Source organism: Cricetulus griseus, chromosome 2 (genome assembly GCF_003668045.3).
Source record: "Cricetulus griseus strain 17A/GY chromosome 2, alternate assembly CriGri-PICRH-1.0, whole genome shotgun sequence".
NCBI lineage: Eukaryota > Metazoa > Chordata > Mammalia > Rodentia > Cricetidae > Cricetulus > Cricetulus griseus.
In genome coordinates, this window is record NC_048595.1 from 431,865,989 (window position 1) to 431,886,133 (window position 20,145).

Consider the following 20,145-nt stretch of genomic DNA (forward strand, 5'->3'; position numbering starts at 1 on the left):
GCCCACCACCCCACTCTTGGGCACAGAAATTATGAGACTAAGGCACACTATAGGTTCCTAATGAAGGTAGCAGTCTCCGCAAAGACTAATAACAAAATGGTTTTAGGTTACATGAAGGTTCCTTCTTGATGTTTTATATTCTATGGGTTTATAGAAACATGTAATAAAAAGCATCCACCATTTTGGTAAAGTGGGCAATAATACATGCTGAGGGATGCTTACCATCTATAATGAAATTTAACACAATTTTTAATTTCTAAAACTATAAATTATTTCTACATTGGAATGAGCAGTTTCCTTATTTGTAAAGTCAAATATTTGAACCAAATTAAGTACACATTTTAAGGGGCATTTATTTGTGTACCCAAATTGCACATCAATGTACCCAAATTACATCATCTTTCATTGTGGTACTTAGCATTTATCTATCTATCTATCTATCTATCTATCTATCTATCATCTATCTATGTATCTACCTACGATTGATCTATCTTCTTTTACTTTAAAAAAATTTGAGATTGTAATATAATTACTTTTCTCCCTTTCCTTTCCCCCCAACCCTCCCATATACTCTTCCTGACTCCTTTTCAAATTCATAGCCTCTTTTCCACTAATTGTTATTGTATATATGCATCTATCTATCTATCTATCTATCTATCTATCTATCTATCTATCTATATCTATCTATATCTATCATATATATATATATATATTATTGTATTCCTAAATATAACTCGCTCAGTCTGTATAATGTTACCTGTATGTTTGTTTTCAGAGATGACTATTTGGTATTGGATAACCAATTGATGTGCTTTTCCCCGAGGAAGACTATTTCTTCCACTGTCAGCATTCCTTAGTTGCCTGTGGTTCTTTGTGCAGGGTTGAGGTCCCATGGGCTTTTTCCATTTCCTTTCCAGTGTCTGATACCCCCTCTCATATACATGGACTCTTTTTTCTTAATTGTTACTTCTATACACATACCCCCCTCCCCCGACACACAAATACAACATGCTAAATCCATTGAATATTGTTTTTGTAAAAATGATTTCAGGGTTGACAAGTTGGTTTTGAATAACTGATTAGAGGTCCCAACTCTGGGGAAGAATAATTCCCTATCTCTCATACTATTATTATTATTATTATTATTATTATTATTATTATTATTATTTGGTTTTTCAAGACAGGGTTTCTCTGTGTAGCTTTGTAGCCTACCATAGCACTCACCCTGTAGACCAGGCTGGCCTGGAACTCACAGAGATCCACCTGCCTCTGCCTCCCAAGTGCTGCCCAGCTCGTCATGCTGTTTTTAAAACAACTTTTAAATAAGCATACCAAGCAATATGTCTTTTAAAAATATTTTATGTATTCGTGTCTGTGCTTATGTATCCGTGTGTGTGTGTGTGTGTGTGTGTTCAAAAGTAAATGCTGGATCCCTTGGAGTTGGAGTTATAGGCATTTATGAATCATCAATGTTGGTGCTGGGATCCAAGCTCCCATCTTCCGATGGAGCAATAAGTGCTCTTAACCATTGAGCCACCTTTCCAGTTCTAGCAATGAATTTTGTTACTGCATTTCCATACACACATGCTATTATACTTTGTTTGTCTCCTGACTCTGACCCCTTGTGCCTCTCCCCCACTCTCCTTGGCTCCACTTCTAATTCTGCTTCTTTTGGTAGCTCCTCTGCATTTGAATTCACTTCCTCCACTGAGATCTGAGCCCTGCAGAGTCATCAGTGAGGCTTAAAATCAACTTGTCCCAATCTCCATTAATCATGATTTTCTTAATGGCATCTATAATAGAATGTCCTTTGGAGAAGGTTTTTAATTTACTTTGTCTGGATCCATCAGAAAAAAAAATCACTTTTCTATGGCAGCTACAGTCTTAGAAATGTGTTTCTTCAAAACAGTGATACTTGGAAGTCCACACTGCTCCTTGATCTATTAGCTTCAGAATGGATGCTATTTTGGCAAGCATAAAAATAACACTAATCTTGTAAATGCCCATCAGAGATCTTTGATGATGAGGGGCTTGCCAACAAATGGGAATCTTTTAATGCTGAGCTGTGGTTCTCCACACTGGGCTAAAAATATTCAACAAACTGTATTGCAAATGGATGTGCTGTCATCAGGATTTGTTGCTCCATTTACAGAGCATGGGTTGAGTGATTCTGATTCTTAATGGCCCATGACTTTTCAGAATGCTACCTAAGCCTGGGCATTAACTTAAACTCACCAACATTAGTCCCTGGTGCGGAGTTAGCCTGCTTACTGAATGTTTGAAACCAGGCATTGGCATTTCCTCCCTAGTCTTGACAGCCTGTCTTAGTTTCATTTCTGTTGCTGTGGTGATAAAATATTCCAACAACAATCACATTAGGGGAGAAAGGAGTTTATTTGGCTTATAATCTCAGGTTATGGTTGCTCAGGAACTGGAAGCAGGTGACATCACATCCATGGTCAAGAGTAGAAAGAAACAAAGGCATGCATCTCTACTTGCCTGCTTGCTCATTTCCAATTAGCTTGATCCTCTCTTATGCTGCTCAGGAACCTCTGTGTAGGGAATGGTGCCACTTAGAATGAGCTGGGTCTTCCAATATTAAGTAATGATTAAGATAGTCTCCCACAAGCCAACCTGATCCTAAGTTGAGCTAAGTTGATAGTTGAAATTAAGCAGCACCCAGTCTTTGGTTGCATTACTTTTCAATAGCAAGCTGATTTTCTATACTGAGTGTCTGTCTGTCTGTCACTCAGTAGATGCACCATCATCCATGATCATGGTGAGACCATCTGGGTACCTTGCTGCAGCTTCAGTCTCCTGCCTGCTGCTTCTTGTGCTTTGTTGTTCAGGTGGCATGTCTCTTTAAAACTCCTGAGCCAACCTCTGTTAGGTCCAAACTTTTCTTCTGTAGTGCCTTTGCTTTGCTCAGCCTTCATACAATTAACTGGAAAGGGTTGGTGCTTTGCTCTGGATAAGGCTTTGGCTTAGCTGAATGTTGTGACTGATTTAATCCTCTGTCGAGATTATAGGAGCAATAAGTCTCCAGCTTGTGTGTTCACTGGGGAAGCATCCCATTTTCTCCAAGAACTTTTCCTGTCTTTTCATGACATGGCCAGCCATTTGGTGCAAGAGGCTGAGCATTTTTGGCCTACCTTGTTTTTTTCACCTACTTTCATCACTATTTGTAGCCATTTCTAGCTGTTTATTTAAAGTGAGAGACATTACTCTTCCTTTTACTTGAACACTTAGGGCCCATTGTAGGTTATTCATTGGCCCAATTTAAAATTATGATATCCAAAGGAATATGGTGGCCTCTCTAGAGGTAGAGACAAGGGGAATGGCCAGCCAGTGGAGCAAAGAAATTTATCAGTTTCACACATGCGCACACATGAGCATGGTTTCTGGCAGCCCCAAATGATCACTAATAATGTAAAAGATTACTGACCACAGGACACCACAAGAGGTAAGAACAATGAAAAAGCTTAAAAATACTATAAGCTTACTGAAATTCAGTGTAGAGATCTAAGTAGCACTGCGGTTAGAGAAAGTGGTGCCGATGGACCCAGTAGAAGCTGGATTGTCACAAGCATCAAACTTGCAAAGTATACTGTATCCATGGAGTAGAGGAGAATGATACACCTGTCATGGCTTTGGTTGTTAAAGGTGGGACAAAGGCTATGTTGAGATTGACTAGAGTCTTCTGGCCAAGGAAGTAAGAGGAAAATGGAGTTAAAGGATTCATGGGAATGTTTCTGCAAACTTATTTTTATTACAGGGTCATTTTTAACTCCATGATTGTGTGATGGCCACAAGCAAATAGTGACAACTATCTCGTTGCACTGTGTGAGAATAAGCCTAGAGTGCACATTGCAGTAATGGTGGATTGGAAGCATTGCCATTCTGTGTGAACTATGGAGTGATGATTAGCATTGCTGAACTAGTCTGGATTCTTTGGAGAAATTGTGTGTGTGTGTGTGTGTGTGTGTGTGTGTGTGTGTGTGTGTGTGTGTGAAAATGCATGCAATAAGATCTGATACATATTATATTGATCATAGAAATTGGCTCACACAATGCAGGAAATGCATTGGTGTCATTCAACTTAAGTTTGAAGATCCAAGGACCAGGAAGCTGAGCATGAAAGCCTTGGTCTGAATGCAAAGACTTGAGAACCAGAGCACTTATGCACAAAAAAAGGAAAGTCCTGTTCCAGTTCCAGCAGAGACAGCGAGTTCACTCTTCCTCTGCCCTTTTGTTCATCTATGTCACCAGTGGTTGCTGCCCACTGGTCCTGGGGAGAGCCATCTACTCAACACTATGGGTTTAAATGGAGTCACCTCAGAGAAACCCTTTCATGTGCTGTCTGAGCATTACTTAGAAGCGGTAAAGGGGCTACCTACATGGGATCTAGATCTTCACTACAATAGAAGGTAGCATTCTTGTGACATGTTAGAGTTGGATAGGGCCACAGCTTATACCTCTTTTCTTGTCTGTGTAAGGTGATGAAGAAGTGATATGTTTTACTCAAAATCCCGTACTCCAGAATGGAAGGAGGCTGTATTTCCAGATCTAAGTTCTGAGTGCATTGCCTGCCACCAGTACCCATTCTGCCTTGGGTTGTGATGCCAATGCTCAGAGTTTTCGAAAGCCCGAGCGTTGCCTTGGGCACTCCCTGAGTCTAAGAACACTGGTATGCTCAGGAGAGGTTTTTAGTCAGTTTACAAAGTTTACTACCTATACTTATCCCTTATAATTTCAAGTTTATGCTTCACAGAGATGGAAAGCAGATTCTGAGTCTTACGACCCATCAGAATAATTATGGTCAGGAGTTTTAGATCTCTGCATCATGAAACACACTCCTAATGAGAGTCACAGATTTTTTTCAGCTTCTGTGCTTTTACAAAACACATTTTTTTTGATGGAAAGATATTTCACGGCCCAAAGCCTCTGTGCCTCAGACTAGCTTTAAACATAATTAGCCCCTTCAAAACCAGTGTCAGCTGTGTAATGGAGGGCTCTTCCAAGCAAACTTTCCCATTTGGATGAAATACTGGATGCATGTGACACATTCAGCTATGACAATGAGAAGCCAAAGACTCAATTCTGGAAGCAGAATTCCTGGAATATGGACATCTGGGGCTCTCGGGGCTTGGTGTGTGCTTTGTTGTCAGATTGATGCTTGTCCTTAGGCAGACTGCAATCAACACTGGAGACTGCTGTAGAGAGAAGACTGTGATGAGCTGCCTAGGACCCACTCACCATGGAAATCTGGGAGTTGTCTTTTGAATGGCTTTCTGCTGATAATCTGCCTCGTGTTTCTGAAGTTCCCCTAGCGAGGGAGACATTCAAGTGAGTACATGATCATCTGTCTGCATACAGCCCACGAGTGGGGTCTGTGGTTCTACTTCTTGCTGGGCAGACCCTCCTCCCCTCTTCCCTCTCCTGCACCACATAAGGACCATCTCCATTCAGCCTGCTCTGTTTGCTAGTCTGAGGATCTGCTGTGTTCCTCGGTCTGATTTTTTCTCTTGTTTCCCCGCCTGTGGCATGCTCTGTTTTCTCCTTAGCTGGCCTTTGATGTCCCTCTAGTAATCGAGCCCAAATTTGTGGAAAGTGTACTGCAAACTTATTCGAGGCCAGGCTCTTTTTCCAGAAGATGGGCATCTCAATGTGAATAAAGCTATATTCTCCCTCAGGCTAGTAACACTGCTGAGTGAGATTCAAAGCCCTATATCCACCTTGGCCCTTGGGAATCTACCTCTTCCTTAAGTTCCTACAGTGTTTACTTTCTCAATGTTTGACTTGCTTGTTGACTGTTTGAGAATCCCCAAATAATCTCAAAAACATTTTCATGGTGTTTTGGCTGTTGGTTTCATGAACTCAGACAAATATATTCCCTACTGTTCAATTATTAATTTAAGATTTCTCTAAAAATTTTATTGTTTTCAAATAAACTGAATTTAATAGTGACACTGTTGTGTCTGTTTATGACATAAAGTCGACATTTTCCTTCATTGCTGTTAAAGAATAAAACAACAAACAAACAAACAAAAAGTATTACTGGGCAGTGGTGGCACATGCCTTTAATCCTAGCAGTTAAGAAGGAGGCAAAGGCAGGCAGATCTGGTTACAGAAAATCATAAAATCAAAACATGGTTATTAAATTCCAGTGGAAACCAAAAAATGTTTCTAGAAGTCTTATTCATCATAGCCTCAAATTAGAAACAATTCAGTATGCAGATAAGAGTACAATAGATAAATAAGTTGTGGTATATCCATACAATGAAGCAATAAAAGGAACAGATTACTTATTATAACACTCAACTAGATGCCTCTCAAAGACATAGTCAATGGAAGGAACAAGGGTATGCACCTTTCTCTTTAATATAAAAGTCAAGAATGAGAAAAACTCATCGACGAAAATAGAAGTCAGGATAGTAGTAAGAACCAGAAGTGGCTCTTAGTTAGGAAAGGCACAAGAATACTGGGTGACAGAAATATTCTATATCTAAATCTGTATAATGGTACATTAATCCAGGCATTTACATACAAAAACACAAGTGGTGAATTCTGGATTAGTGCAAGTTATCATATTATATGTCAAAAATGAAATTCCAGTGTCTTTGAATCTGAGAGATGTTAGGGATGTACACCTTAAAATGAGACTTATTCCTTGGGATTAAGCAGAAGGGAAAGGGGCATCTCCTGACTGTGGAGACATGGAGTTCATCAGCATCTCATCCACCTGCTACCTGACTTCATCCGATGACCTCACCATGGCAGGCAGTTCACTGGGGAGATCACTGCAGCATTTCACTATTTGTATTTTTTTACAACGAGTCCCAGTCTTTTGACACCCATAAATGTGAAGGTCTTTAGCGACACTTCTAGATAGGTTCTTGTCACCGTTCCAACCGCTTTGATTTTTTGGCGGGGGAAGGGAATGGATGTTTGAAGCACACTGATGGTTCACACAGAGTTATTCTTTAGCCATAGACAAGGCACCTCCCACTTAGTGTGACAGATGAGAGAGGGTTCCATGCCCAGCTTGTCCAATGCTGCTGAACTGAGTTGGTTGGGTATTGCCAGTGGCCTAGGACACTGTTCCCTAACCACACCGCTTTCTTCACACTGGAGTCTCATGTTTCTAAAATGGCAATGGAATCTGATGATACTCCCCACAGAAAAATGTAAGGACACAATGCTGTGTTGCATTTAATTCCATGCATCTCTTTGCATGCAAGTTTGATCGTCACACTCTCCATGCATCTGTCTTATGCCGTGTCCAGAGGCCCAGCTTTGTTCGTATGCCAATGAGAGATGCCAGCTGGAGGAATATTGGGCACAGGAAACTGTGAGCTGTTCTCACTGTTGTCTTCACTTTTCCACAGAACCATCATTTCCCCAGTCATAGGACCTGACCTGTGACCTGCTCTGAAATTGGGGAATGAGAAGATATAACCTTGCTCTCTCTTAAACCAACTTCTAAACTACTTCAAAGTTCACTTTTGTTTGACAATAAGGTGCCATTGGTGTAAAACAATAATAGCTCACAGATTTTCACAGCTGTATATTATTGACAAAGTGACAGAATAAAGCCACATTGAACATAAACTTCACCATTCATTGAAAAATACGTTTAGTTTAGATTTTATAAATGAGAACCCGTGTAAAGAATCTGATAATGGAGTCAATATATTATTTCTCTTGCTAGAGAAATGCATTTTAATGGAAAATTTATTCCCACAATAGGGGTTCAATTAGGAATGACACTTTCATTTAAGGGGGGAAGCCTTATCCCCCAATATACCACATAGTGAACCGGTCTCTCTATATTTCAAACCTCCCTTGTTGTAAGTGTGGTCTGGGATAACTTCATTATGACCTGATATTGGTAGATTATCAGATGCTTCAATTAAAAAAAATTGGAAGAACAGTAAAAAGGACAGATTTCCATCCCAAACTTTTTTTCTCTTTTCCCAAGAAAGTTTCAATGTGAAAGGCATGCATGGTGATTGATTGCCATCTTATAAAGGCCAGAGGTTACAAATGTCAACTGGAAAATAGATGGTCACTGAGGATATTATGGAAGTCTCTTCTAAAGTAATCAATGTTCATCAAATTACCTACTCCTTGTTTCTATATTGTATTATAAATAAATGATTTGAAGAAAGTAACATCCGGGCAAAAGTACATTTTAAGAGTTAGAAACCAATATATAATTAATCATTTTTTTATAGAGAATGTCAGCTTGGGACATTTATACTTAAATGAGAATTAAATGAGACAATGCATTTGGGCACTGAGCTTCATGTGTGACAGCTGGGCGCTTAGTGAATGTGTCCAGTATGATTACATATGAAGTCAGAAGTTGTTCTGAGGGCACCATAGTCACAGGAAGATGAAAATACTCACTTCCAAATTATTCTAGAGTATAGAAGTGTATTGAAGTTTTGTAGTTTATCCAGAAAAACCAAACACTGTATTTTTATAAAAATGTTATTTAAGATGGGTTATCTATATTGTACACGTGCAAACTCAAGGATGAGTTCATCTCAGTGTGGCGATGGCCTGGTGTTTTCAGGTAGTAATGGAAACCTGCACCACAAGTAATATGTTCAGGGAGCTTCCAGAGAATTGCCACATCAGTACTTTCAGGAGCTACAGAGAGGCTTGGGTGCATTCAGGTTTTATTTATTTATTTACTTATTTATTTAGAGGCAGGGTCTTAGGTTGTTCAAGCTGGCCTTGAACTTGATGTAACCAAGCCTTGAATCCTGCCTCCATTTCTCAAGCGCTGGGGATATAGACATGTGGCTCTACATTTAGTCAGTGCAATGCTCTTTTTATACATGTATGTGCATGCATGTGTGTCCATGTATATGTGTGTGCTTACACATGTGTAGGTATTCACATATGTATGTGTGTACACATGCAAGTATGTGTGTGTGCATATGTGTGCATGGACATGCATGTACACACATGGAGGTCAGAGAGCAACCTTGGGTGCCATCCGCAGCAACACCATGTCCTTTCAGATGTGCTGTGTGAAGAAATAGCCCCACGGCATAGGGACATCAAAGAAGAGGGGGTGGAAAGAATATAAGAACCAGGGGTTAGGAAGGATTGCTGCAAAATAGTGTCTTTTGGCTATACAGAGCTGTTGTACTCATGAATTCATAGTGGCTCTGGTTGACTGCACAAAATCTTGGCAATATCAAGCCAACTGACATTCTAGCACAGATTGGGGAGGGACTTACAACACCCTACCCCTAAATGAGGATCTACTGGTAATTGATGGTTGCTAGGGAAGGGTGTTGTAGCTTTTTTTTTTTAAGTGGTGCAGAAGAAAGACGAAAGATGCCATTCAACAGAGCTAACGTGGAGTATTTTTTTGTTTTTTGTCTTTTTTTGTTGTTGTTGTTTTGTTTTTGTTTTTGTTTTTTTTAATTAGGGGAAAGAGAATGGGAAAAGGTGGTTGGGAAGACCAATCTCTGGGGATAGGAGCAGCAGAAGAAAAAAGAGAGATGGGGGGAGACAGAGAGATAGGCATAAAAGCACACACACACACACACACACACACACACACACACACACACTAAAAAGGGAATGCTGAGGACCTATCCTGTCAGAACCCAAAGGCAGGCCAGTGCAGATGCCTGAATACTAACAGAAGGGGTATCATTGTTTTTCAGGGATTCAGCTGATGACAGGTTGTCCATACTCCAGCAGATGGCCACACACCCATGTCTACATAGTCAACACTAACTGGACTCTGGGTTACAGAAAAAAAAAAAAAGACCTGATGATGGCTATCATTTAGCTCTTATCCAACCTGTCCACATCTTACTGTACATTAAAATATATATGCAGCTAAAGAAACATGTGGCACGGACGGTGACTCTCTAATTGTTCTTCAGAACCCTCAATTTGTGACCCTGGAGTGACACATTTAGGGACACATTGATGGGCCTCAGAGCCTGGTCTTAGGGAGGGGTTTGTGTTGAAATCTGCTTGGAAACCTGTGTTCTCTGTTTGTGACAATTTGTTCCCAGCTGTCTGCAGTGTGGCCATTCTTTTTCAGACATGCCACATTTCAGCTTTATGGGAGCATTAACTATCCCTGAAAAGTACACATTAAACCCACGCTTGTAGCTGTAGAGTGAGAAGCAAAGTCTTCATTTGCTTTTAGCAGCCTTAGAAGAAATGGCAGAAACTAAACTCCTTGTGTAGAGCCCCATCCTCAGAGCTGCTTTCTGTATTATTTCCACTGTGAAGACATGAAATAGGAATAAGATGAATACCTGGTGAACACTAGAACAGCGCTTGTCTATGGAGGGAAGAGTACAGACATTTGATTACATCCCGAGACATCCTTGAGTCTCACAACATGCTCGGTCAGCTATTGATGTCTGGTCAGTAGAGGCCAAGGATGTGGTTAAAAATCTAGTGGTGTCAAGACAGCCCCTGGTAATAAGGAATTATGTGGCTCTAGACATCTGTGTTGCTGAGGACAGAAGACACTACAGCCATCTTCATCAGGGCACATGCAATTCCTCTGATTCTGAAGCTCTGCTTTCTTGCTAAGTGGGGCAGAAAACTCAGTTCCTTCCTATATAGCTTCTGTTTCCAAGGAGCGGGGATATGGAGTGGGGAGGGCAGAACATAATGCACGCAAGAAAGAAAATAGAGAATGAAAATTAAGTATAAACAACCTCTTTTGCCAGCCACTTACTACTTCACATGGTTTAGTCCACCTAATGTTAAGTACAACTCAGTGGAGCAGCTGGTACACAGCCACAGTCAGATTCAGAATGTCATCAAGGTCATGGAGGTAGCATGGGTCCTGAGCTTGGACTTGTGTGGCTGTGCTGTTTTGTAGAAGGAAGGAGAAGAGGAGGAACAGCCTCTCTGAGTGCTTTATGTCTAGATTCAGGTGCATAGAGCAGTTGTAATGACATCACAGTGTCTCCTCTGCCCACTTTCCCATGCTTTGGCTGGACATTGTTTAATTTAATCAGCATCTATGTTGCCAGGAATTTTGAATGCCACCACAACTCAGTATTGTTACAACTTTTAATTGTGTCTGAGATGCCATTAATTTTTAAGATGGACTATTTATGTACCATGTAAGAAAGAAACAAAGCCCTTGCTTAGATTTATAAGACACTGTTAGTTGATAATAATGTACGTGTGTGTGTGTGTGTGTGTGTGTGTGTGTGTGTGTGTATTAAAACATGCAGCTAGTAGAACAGTGCATATAATGACTGGCCACTCTACATGACAAGAAGCTAGAACACAGTGTATCCTGAGAGCAGTCCCAGGGGCCTGGAAATAAAGACGCAAACCATTGGGCTAAATTCAGGAATTATAGGACCTTGGGGAAGGAAGTTTACTAGAAAGCTAGGAGGCATCTTCATCAGACATTTCAAAGCAGGGATCTCGGAACTTGTCACTGTTTTAAACTAAATGAGGGACCAGATAAGGTGCTAAATGGTTACAGGAGAATGTGTAGTGTTCTGCGTGTTTGTGTTCCCCAATTGTATTGCTCGGCACTCCAGTTGAAAGTTGACCATGTTCTCTGGCATGAGGATATCATAAAAAACATTGTTGGATTTTTGACCATGTCATGCTACTTTTTGAATCAGTATCTTGAGAGAGGAGTCATTTGTTTAACATCTGTGTGTTTTGCCCTTCATCTGCATCATATGCTTTCCTGGACACTGGCACATGGCATGTTGAAGAACATAAATAGCAGTGTGCAGCAATCATTGCCACCTTTTTTCCTGCCAGGCATAAATAATGATTGAGGCAGCCAAGACCTTCGTCCATTGGAGTTTATATTCAAGCAGGAAGGGAGGCAGGCTGACAGCAAATACAAATATCAGGCATTGATCTAGACTACACAGAAATGTAGTGTGGGGTGTGCGAGTATCTAGGATATTACTTTAGAGTGACTATAAACACCATCTCATCCAAAATACCTAGCTATAAACAGATATGAATGATGGAAGACACTAGACCTGGGAAGGCATGGAAGTGGCATTTCTGAAAGAGGAAGAGGAAACGCTAGTAAAAGACCCCAAAATAGTCTCATGAAGCTTCACACTTTGTGTGATGTGTGGCATGGCTCATGTATATGTATGTATGTACATATGACTATGGATATATGCATGTATGTATTTTGACTGTGCATATTTGCATGAGAATAGTGGTGGTATTTATGACCAAAATGTTAACAGTGGTTGGCTTTGGGAATAGAACAGAAGTCAAACCTATTCTCTTCTCTGTGCTCTTGTGTTTTACAATGAGGATACTGAAATGTGAAATCAATAAAAAACTTTACAAACAAAGTGGGACTTTGATACGTATTTTCTCTGAAAGAGTACTGGGGAGTCAGTATGGTCCATTTTGCTTGTCACTTAACTGTGACCTGACCTGACACCGGGAGACTGTAGAAATCTGTGGCTTTACTGCTCAGCTGTGTGTTTATGGGTGGTGGTTTGATTGAAAATGGCCCCCATAGCCTCAAAAGGAGTGGCACTATTAGGAGGTGTGGCCTTGTTGGAGTAAACGTGGCCTTGTGGGAGGAAGTATGTCACTGCGGGTGGGCTTTGAAGTTTCAATGCTCAAGTCAGGCCCAGTGTCACTCTCTCTTCCTGCTGCCCACTGATCCAGAAGTAGAGCTCTTGGCTTCTTCTCTAGCACCATGCCTGCCTGTGTGTCACCATGCTTCCCATCATGACGACAATGGCCAAAACCTGTGAACTGAAAGCTAGCCCGATTAAATGCTTCCTTTATAAGAGTTTTCATTATCATGGTGTCTCTTCTAAGTAATAGAAACCCTAACTAAGATGTGATGAGAGACAGAGTGCACTGACCAGGACTGCTTGGCAACAGGAGCTGTGGACTCTTCTCTCTGAGGTATGTCTGTGGTATGTGACAGTAAAGGAATAGGGCTGCTCCAGAATGGAAAAGTCTTCCACCCGACTCTTTCATCAGCCCTAATTTTAAGTGCTGATTCATAGGGCAACCTTCAAAAATAAGAAAATCCTGCCTTTTTTCCTTGATCAGCATGGGAGTTTGGACCTGTTCCATTTCTGACCTGGGCCGGTTCACCCCTCCTTAGGCAACCTGGTGGTCCCTCGCTCCCAGAGGTCACCATATTGATGCCAAACTTAGTGCGGACACCTGATCGGTTTAGCAGACTACAGGCCAGAACTCCTGGACTCAAGCAATCCTCCTATCTCAGCCTCCCGAGTAGCTGGAACTACAGGCATGTGCTATGGTGCCCAGTGCCTTTTTACCTTGATGAGGATCTTAATCTTAGTAAGGATTTCCTGATTTTATCTTTGTGATATTATTTCTAAAGACATCTTGGAAAGCTCTCTTCCCACAAGAAGAAAAGATTGATTAATCCTTACTGATTTGAAAAAAGTTTTTTTTTTCCTACATATACATCATATATACATATGGCAAACCTTGTGTGTCTTCCTTAGTTTCTTTACACGGTAGGTTTTTTTTGTTTTTGTTTTTTTTTTTGAGACAGAGTCTCTCCATGTTTTTTGAGACAGAATCTCTCCTTGAACCTGGAGATCACTAACTTGGTTTGCCCAGCTGTCCAGGGAGGCCCAGAGACTCTCCTGTACTTACCTCCTCAGTGTTTAGAGTATACATCCAGTTTTTACATGAGTGCTGGGGATCTGAACTCAGATCTTCACACTTGTATGGCAAGCATTTTACTGACTGAATGACCTACCTATTTCCAATTCTTTTTTTTTATGACAGTAGAGTACAGAGAGAAGAAAGTATCCCCTTAACAATGAGAGTAGATTTCACTTCACCCAATGATCTGCTTGCTGAACTCTTGATGGACCTTTAACACAATGGCTTTTAAAGATTAGCTAGATCAAGCTTGCATTGTAGTAGAGAGAATTCAACTATAGGAAAAGAAATGTGTATTCTCTATGTATTTCATGTTGGAGACATACTTGATTTTGAAAAAAAATTTCTATGTCTAATAAGAAACAAAATGACAAATAATTCAGACTCAAATTCCTTCTTTACAAATCTAACTTAACTCAGTTGTAGCTCTGTGGCCTCTGACACAACAGAAAGGTGAACAAAAAGAAATACAAACTTTGAACATCAATATTGCACCTTTTCTTTTACACTTATTTTGAACATAATGCTGCAGAATCCTTGTTAGAAGTCTGCCTTCCCCTTTGTACATCATGAAGATGCTACAAGGTCACTGTAAGGTTGGGCCCTGGCAATTCTTGTGATCTCTACAAACCTACTGCCCTGGTTCATTTTCACCAAGCTAATGATGGCATCCATAGAAAACATTGCCCAGAGATTCCTTAATATAAACCCAAAACTAAAATGAGAGGCACCATTGACCTTCCAACTTTCCTTTAATTGTCTTGCCTTTACCAACAGAGATACGACAACCTTCAAGTCATCTGAATCAATATTCAGACAAGGAGTAGCAGAGGAAGCTGCTTAGAGGCACACAACCTAGATCCATTTTGTACTTGTCATGGTGATGCATGTGTGTGTAGCTGAGCCTGTGCATCTATGTACCTGCATGGGCAAGCCAGAGAACAACTTTAAAATACTGTGACCTTTAAGACAGGGTCTCCCACTTTCCGGGAGCTGATCAATTAGGACAGACAGAATGGTTGTCTGGCCAGGAAGCCCCAGGAGGCCTCCTGTCTCTGTGTCCCTAGAAATCCTTCTACCACTCTTGGGTCTTTTTTTTTCTCGAGACAGAGTTTCTCTGTGACTTTGGAGGCTGTCCTGGAACTGGCTCTTGTAGACCAGGCTGGTCTCGAACTCACAGAGATCTGCTGCCTTGGGTTTCTTAATGATACTGTGATGAGAATTCCTGTGGCAGGCAAGAACATAATGACCCGAGTTCAACTCACATGATAGAAGAAGAGAGCTGACTTCCTGACCTCTGCCCTCCAAGGTGGTGCTTGCCTACATATCTTGGCATAGCCTCCCTCCTTCCCTCCCTCCCTCCCTCCCTCCCTCCCTCCCTCCCTCCCTCCTTCTCTCCCTCTCCACCCTTTCCTTTTCCAACCATCATTGTTTTTCCTATTACAGAGTTTCATAGATTACTGTCCCTAACTCCCTCTTATCTTTCTGTCTTGAGCTCGTTATTATGATTCATTTTCTGTTTGTTAGGTGGCTTTTTCAAGAATTATCCTAAAGCGTGGTATTTGTCTGCTACATTCTCAGAGTCCTTTCAAGCCATGACAGATAAGAGATATATTGATTTTACAGTCATTTTGGTTAGTGGGCTGTGGAGGGAATTTCACTTTCCTGCAGCTTTGAAATATTGCAGAGGGAATGTATGATGGAGTCCTCTTGCTGGAAGCCACTTTGTTATTGTTGTTGTTTCTGTGTAGAAGGTGGCAACATTTTCCAATTTGTTTTCACACTTTAAAAAAACCGGTAGTATATGCCTAGTGTTTTCCAATTTCATTTTCCTCCTCCTTCTCCATCTTTGGTTTTGAGAGAGAGTCTTGCTGTGTAGTCCTGGTACCTGGTAATGACATGTGTCCCAGAATGTCCCAGACACTCGTCCTGCCTCAGTCTCCCCAGGATGAGGGTTACAGGTTGAGACATCATGAACCTTTGAGTTTGTCAGTCTTCTGGGAACAGTTTAAATACTATGCTTCATACTGTTGTTCATGGTGTGTGTGTGTGTGTGTGTGTGTGTGTGTGTGTGTGTGTGTGTGTGTGAGTGTGTGTGTATACATTTGAGGATGTGTGTGTTCGAGTGTGTGTGCCTGTGTGTGCATGAGTGCATGCGTGTGTCAGATTGCATGCATTCAAGGGTGTGTGTATGTGTGTTTCAGTACAGGTACTGAACACAAAGCCTGCATGCTAAGCAAATGCTTTACTTCTGAGTTACATGCTTAGCTTTTCTATGATTTATTAATAGGTTCTCTCTGCATCTTTTTTCATCTGTTCTTGATTGAAAGTTCAAATATTACAAATAACATCTCTCATTTTATTTTCCAAAATCTGGGTTTTTTTTTTTTTAGCTTGTTTAAGGAAGTTGTTTTCATCTTAATGATTCAGGTTCACCTCTAACTCAATATTGCATGAAGAGTAAGGTGGCAGCTGTATGGTGGCAGTCTGGCTAACCCCACAGAGGCATCATATAAGAAGCCCATTTTCCCCATTTCCCCAGGACGGGGAGTAGAGAAGATTAACACCGTTCAATAGATAGGGAGATCTGGCCCACGTGATCTCTGAATGTCTTCTTTCCGTACAGGGTCCAGAGCCCTTTGGGGTCAGGTTCTTCTAATGAGATGGCATTAGGATTGTTGAGATTTGCTTATTCCTGTTGTCAGGTCAGCATCTACTCCACAAAAGAAAGTATGCTGGAAAATCTTCAATTACTTATTTAATGGGCATTGCTGGTTTATTTAAATCTCTTGTTTTAAATTATTATTAAATTTTTTATTTATTTTACATACACAGTGTCCTTTTCTCCTGTTCCCTCCCCTCATCTTCTTTCTAACCTGTCCCCCACCCATCCACCTCTCCGAAAGAGGCAGACCTCCCATGGGAGTCAGCAAAGCATGACATACATAGCAAATTGAGGCAGGAACAAGCTCCTTCCCGCTGCATCAAGGTTGAGCCAAGGCATCCCACCATAGGGAATAGATTCCAAAAACCAGGTTCATGCACCAGGGACAGATCCTCATCCCACTTCTAGGGTCCCCATGAACAGAGCAAGCTACACAACTGTCACCCACATGCAGAGGGTCTAGTGTGTCCAGTTAAAATACAGCCTGTCTGCTTGTTAACTTCAGCAGAAGTGGGTGAGTTGGGGTTGGAATTTCACTGAGGAAGCATGGGAAGTAGTCAGACATATTTTGTTGAGAATTCCTTTCTCTAGGACAAAACAAAAGCCTCTCTCAGGGTAAGGATTTGTGTAGGTATCATGTAGAAATCTCTTAGCATGGATCCCTCTGACCTATAAACCATGATGTGCATTCATGGCATTAACATGGTAACTGATATTGGCAGTGACACTCTGGAGACACTAGATTGCAAAGGACTTACAGTATTGTTCAAGAAAGGCCGAATTATCTGCAGCACAAGCCCCACCATCATTGGATGTGACACTATTCAGATACTTTGAAAATGTAAACTCAAGGATGATTTCCATGGTAACATGACGAGCACCAGACAGTTTGATGAATGAGAACACTCGACAAGAGTGGTTGGGAGAGTTTGCGGGTTATTTCTGTGTTAGGTCAAGAGGAGTCATTCTAAGCCTTATGTAACAGCACAGGCTATGTTCTTGAACTGTGTGATATTATATAACTTTCAACTTTTACGAATTTCAGAAAGTCGAACTTGAAGCTGGCGTTAATTTTGCTTTTTTCCCATGTGCTTAGGTTTTCCCCACCTCACTCTGTTTATTCACTGATTCAAATAAACTTCTTAGTATTCCTACCAGAGATCTGTTATATGACTGTAGTGTTAAGACTGGAGCATCCCTCTCAGCTTTAATTTGCTGATCTTGAGAGATTAATGTCAGGAGATAAAATATTTGCAACCTAAACTTAGAACCTGACTTAATGACAATGGCATCAGATAATTTATCATGTTATATGATATAAGAGTCTTGGTTCAAAAGTATATACATAGTTGAATTCATAGTTTCCTTATTTGTATGGCTTCACACAGAAAAGATAAAGATTTTTTCACAAAATATTATCTATAATACACAGGCTTTTAACTAGTAGAATATGTCTTACTTCTTTTCTTTGCTTCAGTGTTTTTGGACTTAGTTTCTACTATTGAAACTAGTAGAAAACATGGGTCTTGGATTTATAGTCAGACTGATAAACATGTTTCAGAAAGTTTTGTGAGCATGTATTATAATAGAAACAATATTTTTATGATGATGATGATAGTCCAATATTTTTTCTTTTTTTAAAAAAATACTTCCAGCTAAAGTGTCTCCTCCTTCCCTTTCTCCCAATTCCTACCCCCACCTTCCCTCTGCTCTTCCTCTCCATCCACTCTTCCTCTACTGTTTCTTTTCAGATGCAAGTGGGCCTCCCATGGATATCAGCCAGCCAACATATATAGAGTTGCAGTGAGACCCGACTCCTCCTCTTCTATTAAGGCTGGATGAGGCAATCCAGTAGGAGGAATGCGTTCCAAAAGCTGGCAACAGAGTCAGAGACAGGCCCTGTTTTCACTGTTAGGAGTCTCACAAGAAGACAACATTACACAACTACAACATATAGGCAGAGGGCCTAGGTCAGTCCCATGCAGGATCCCTGGTTGTTGGTTCAGTCTCTGTGAGCCCCAGGTTAGGTGGTTCTGTGAATTTTCTTGTGGTGTCCTTCACCCCTCTGGGTCCTATTGTCCTTCCTCCTCCTCTTCCATAGGATTCTCCAAGTTCCACCTAATATTTGCCTGTGAGTCTCTGCATCTGTTTCCATCAGTTGCTGGGTGAAGAATCCCTAATGATAGTTGGGCTAGGCCCCAATATATGAGTGTAGCAGAATATCATTAGAAATCATTTCATTGAATCTTTTTGACCTTTGTGCCAGTGGATGGGGAATGGGATGGAAACAGGAAGGATCAAGTTGGGGGAGTATGGAGGGAGAAAATACTGGGAGAGGCAACTGGAATCTGGGAGGTATCTCTGGGATGAGCTGTAAACCTAAAGCAATGGAAACTCCCAGGAATCTACAAGGTGACCCTAGCTAAGACTCCTAGAAATGGGGGATACATAGCCTGAAATGGCCACCTCCTGTAACCAGACAAGACTTCCAGTGCAGGGTTTGGGACACCATCCCCACCACAAACCCTTTGACCTACAATTTGTCCTGCCTACAAGATGTGCTGGGTAGAGATGACACAGAAATTGTGAATGACAAACTAATGATGGTGCCAGCTAGAGACCCATACCCCTGAGAGGGAGCTCACCCCCGAGGACCAGGATCTGGAGTCAGGATACCCCAGAAACCTATGATAAAAATAGTTATTATTATTCTATATGTTTTTCTCTAGAATTCAAAACAAAAATTCAGGCTATGTATGTGGCCCTTTGGTAGAATGCTTACTCAGTGTGAGGAAGGCTCTGGGTTCAAACCTCAGCATTTTAAAGAAGAACAGAAAACCAAAACCAAGAACAAAGTTGCATTAAGCTGGGAAATAGCTCAGCTGGTAAAATGCCCATTGTGCAAACACAAGGAATTGAGTTCAAATTCACAGCCCTCCCCGAAGGTACTGGAATATAACCCTAGTTTTTTAGGGAAAGGGAAGACAGGTGGATTTCCGGAGCCTGCTAGCCAGCTAGTCTACCCAATTGGGGAGTTCCAGGTTCAGTGAGAGACCCTGTCTAAAAAATGCTAAAACTAAAACAAACCGAAGCACACAGCAATGTAGGAAGACACTCAACATGAACTCTAGCCTACACACACACACACACACACACACACACACACACACACACACACACACACACACAAACACACAGACAATTGTGGCATGTACACTCACTTATATACTACGTTCTGACAAACACAGTACAACCATAAATCCAACAACCTATTTTGCATCTCAATGAGGATGTTTAAGAGATACTTTAACTATCGTATATCTAAGTAGAAACATGTTTCCTAGTAATGATGTTCTCCTCCAAGTAATATCCACCTGGAAGCTCACAGTGCCATCATGTCTGAAATAGAGGCCTTTGAGCATATAATTAACGTGAGGGTTTCAAAATGAGAGCATCCTTAGTTAGGATGTGTTACGATAAATCTTTCTGCCAAAGCTGCCCGAGCTCTACGACCACGTGGGTGGTCTCTGCCAGCCGCCTGAGTTCTGCCCTCCTAGTGGATGGACAAAATAATGCACAGACTTATATTAGGTACAAATGCTGCTTGGCCAATGAATAGGATTCTCATCTGTTAGCTCAGTCTTAATTATCATAAATACATAATTTATAAAATCTATATATTTTATAAGACTTATCTTATCGGACACCTTCCATTGGTGTCCCTCCTTGCCGGTGGATCACATTGTGCCGCTGGAGGAAGAGCAGAGGGGAAAAAGGAACACTTCCTGTTTGTCCTTGCTTAAACATGAGTCTCCTTG

At 41.1% G+C, this 20,145-nt stretch overlaps 1 long non-coding RNA gene across 9 annotated transcripts in view; it reads left to right on the forward strand.

Annotated features, from left to right (window-relative positions):
- The window catches only part of LOC107977513, a 46,449-nt gene extending 36,568 nt beyond the window's left edge, over window positions 1-9,881 (forward strand). For 6 of the 9 annotated variants that reach the window (XR_004768717.1, XR_003481547.2, XR_003481549.2 and 3 more), the window contains 2 exons: window positions 5,187-5,346; window positions 7,389-8,174. This is a non-coding gene — a long non-coding RNA (uncharacterized LOC107977513). Of the gene's footprint in view, window positions 1-5,186; window positions 5,347-7,388; window positions 8,175-9,692 lie in introns of those variants that run through there. The other 3 variants (XR_003481553.2, XR_004768718.1, XR_003481556.2) reach the window with 2 other exon arrangements.
- The last annotated feature ends 10,264 nt before the right edge of the window (window positions 9,882-20,145 follow it).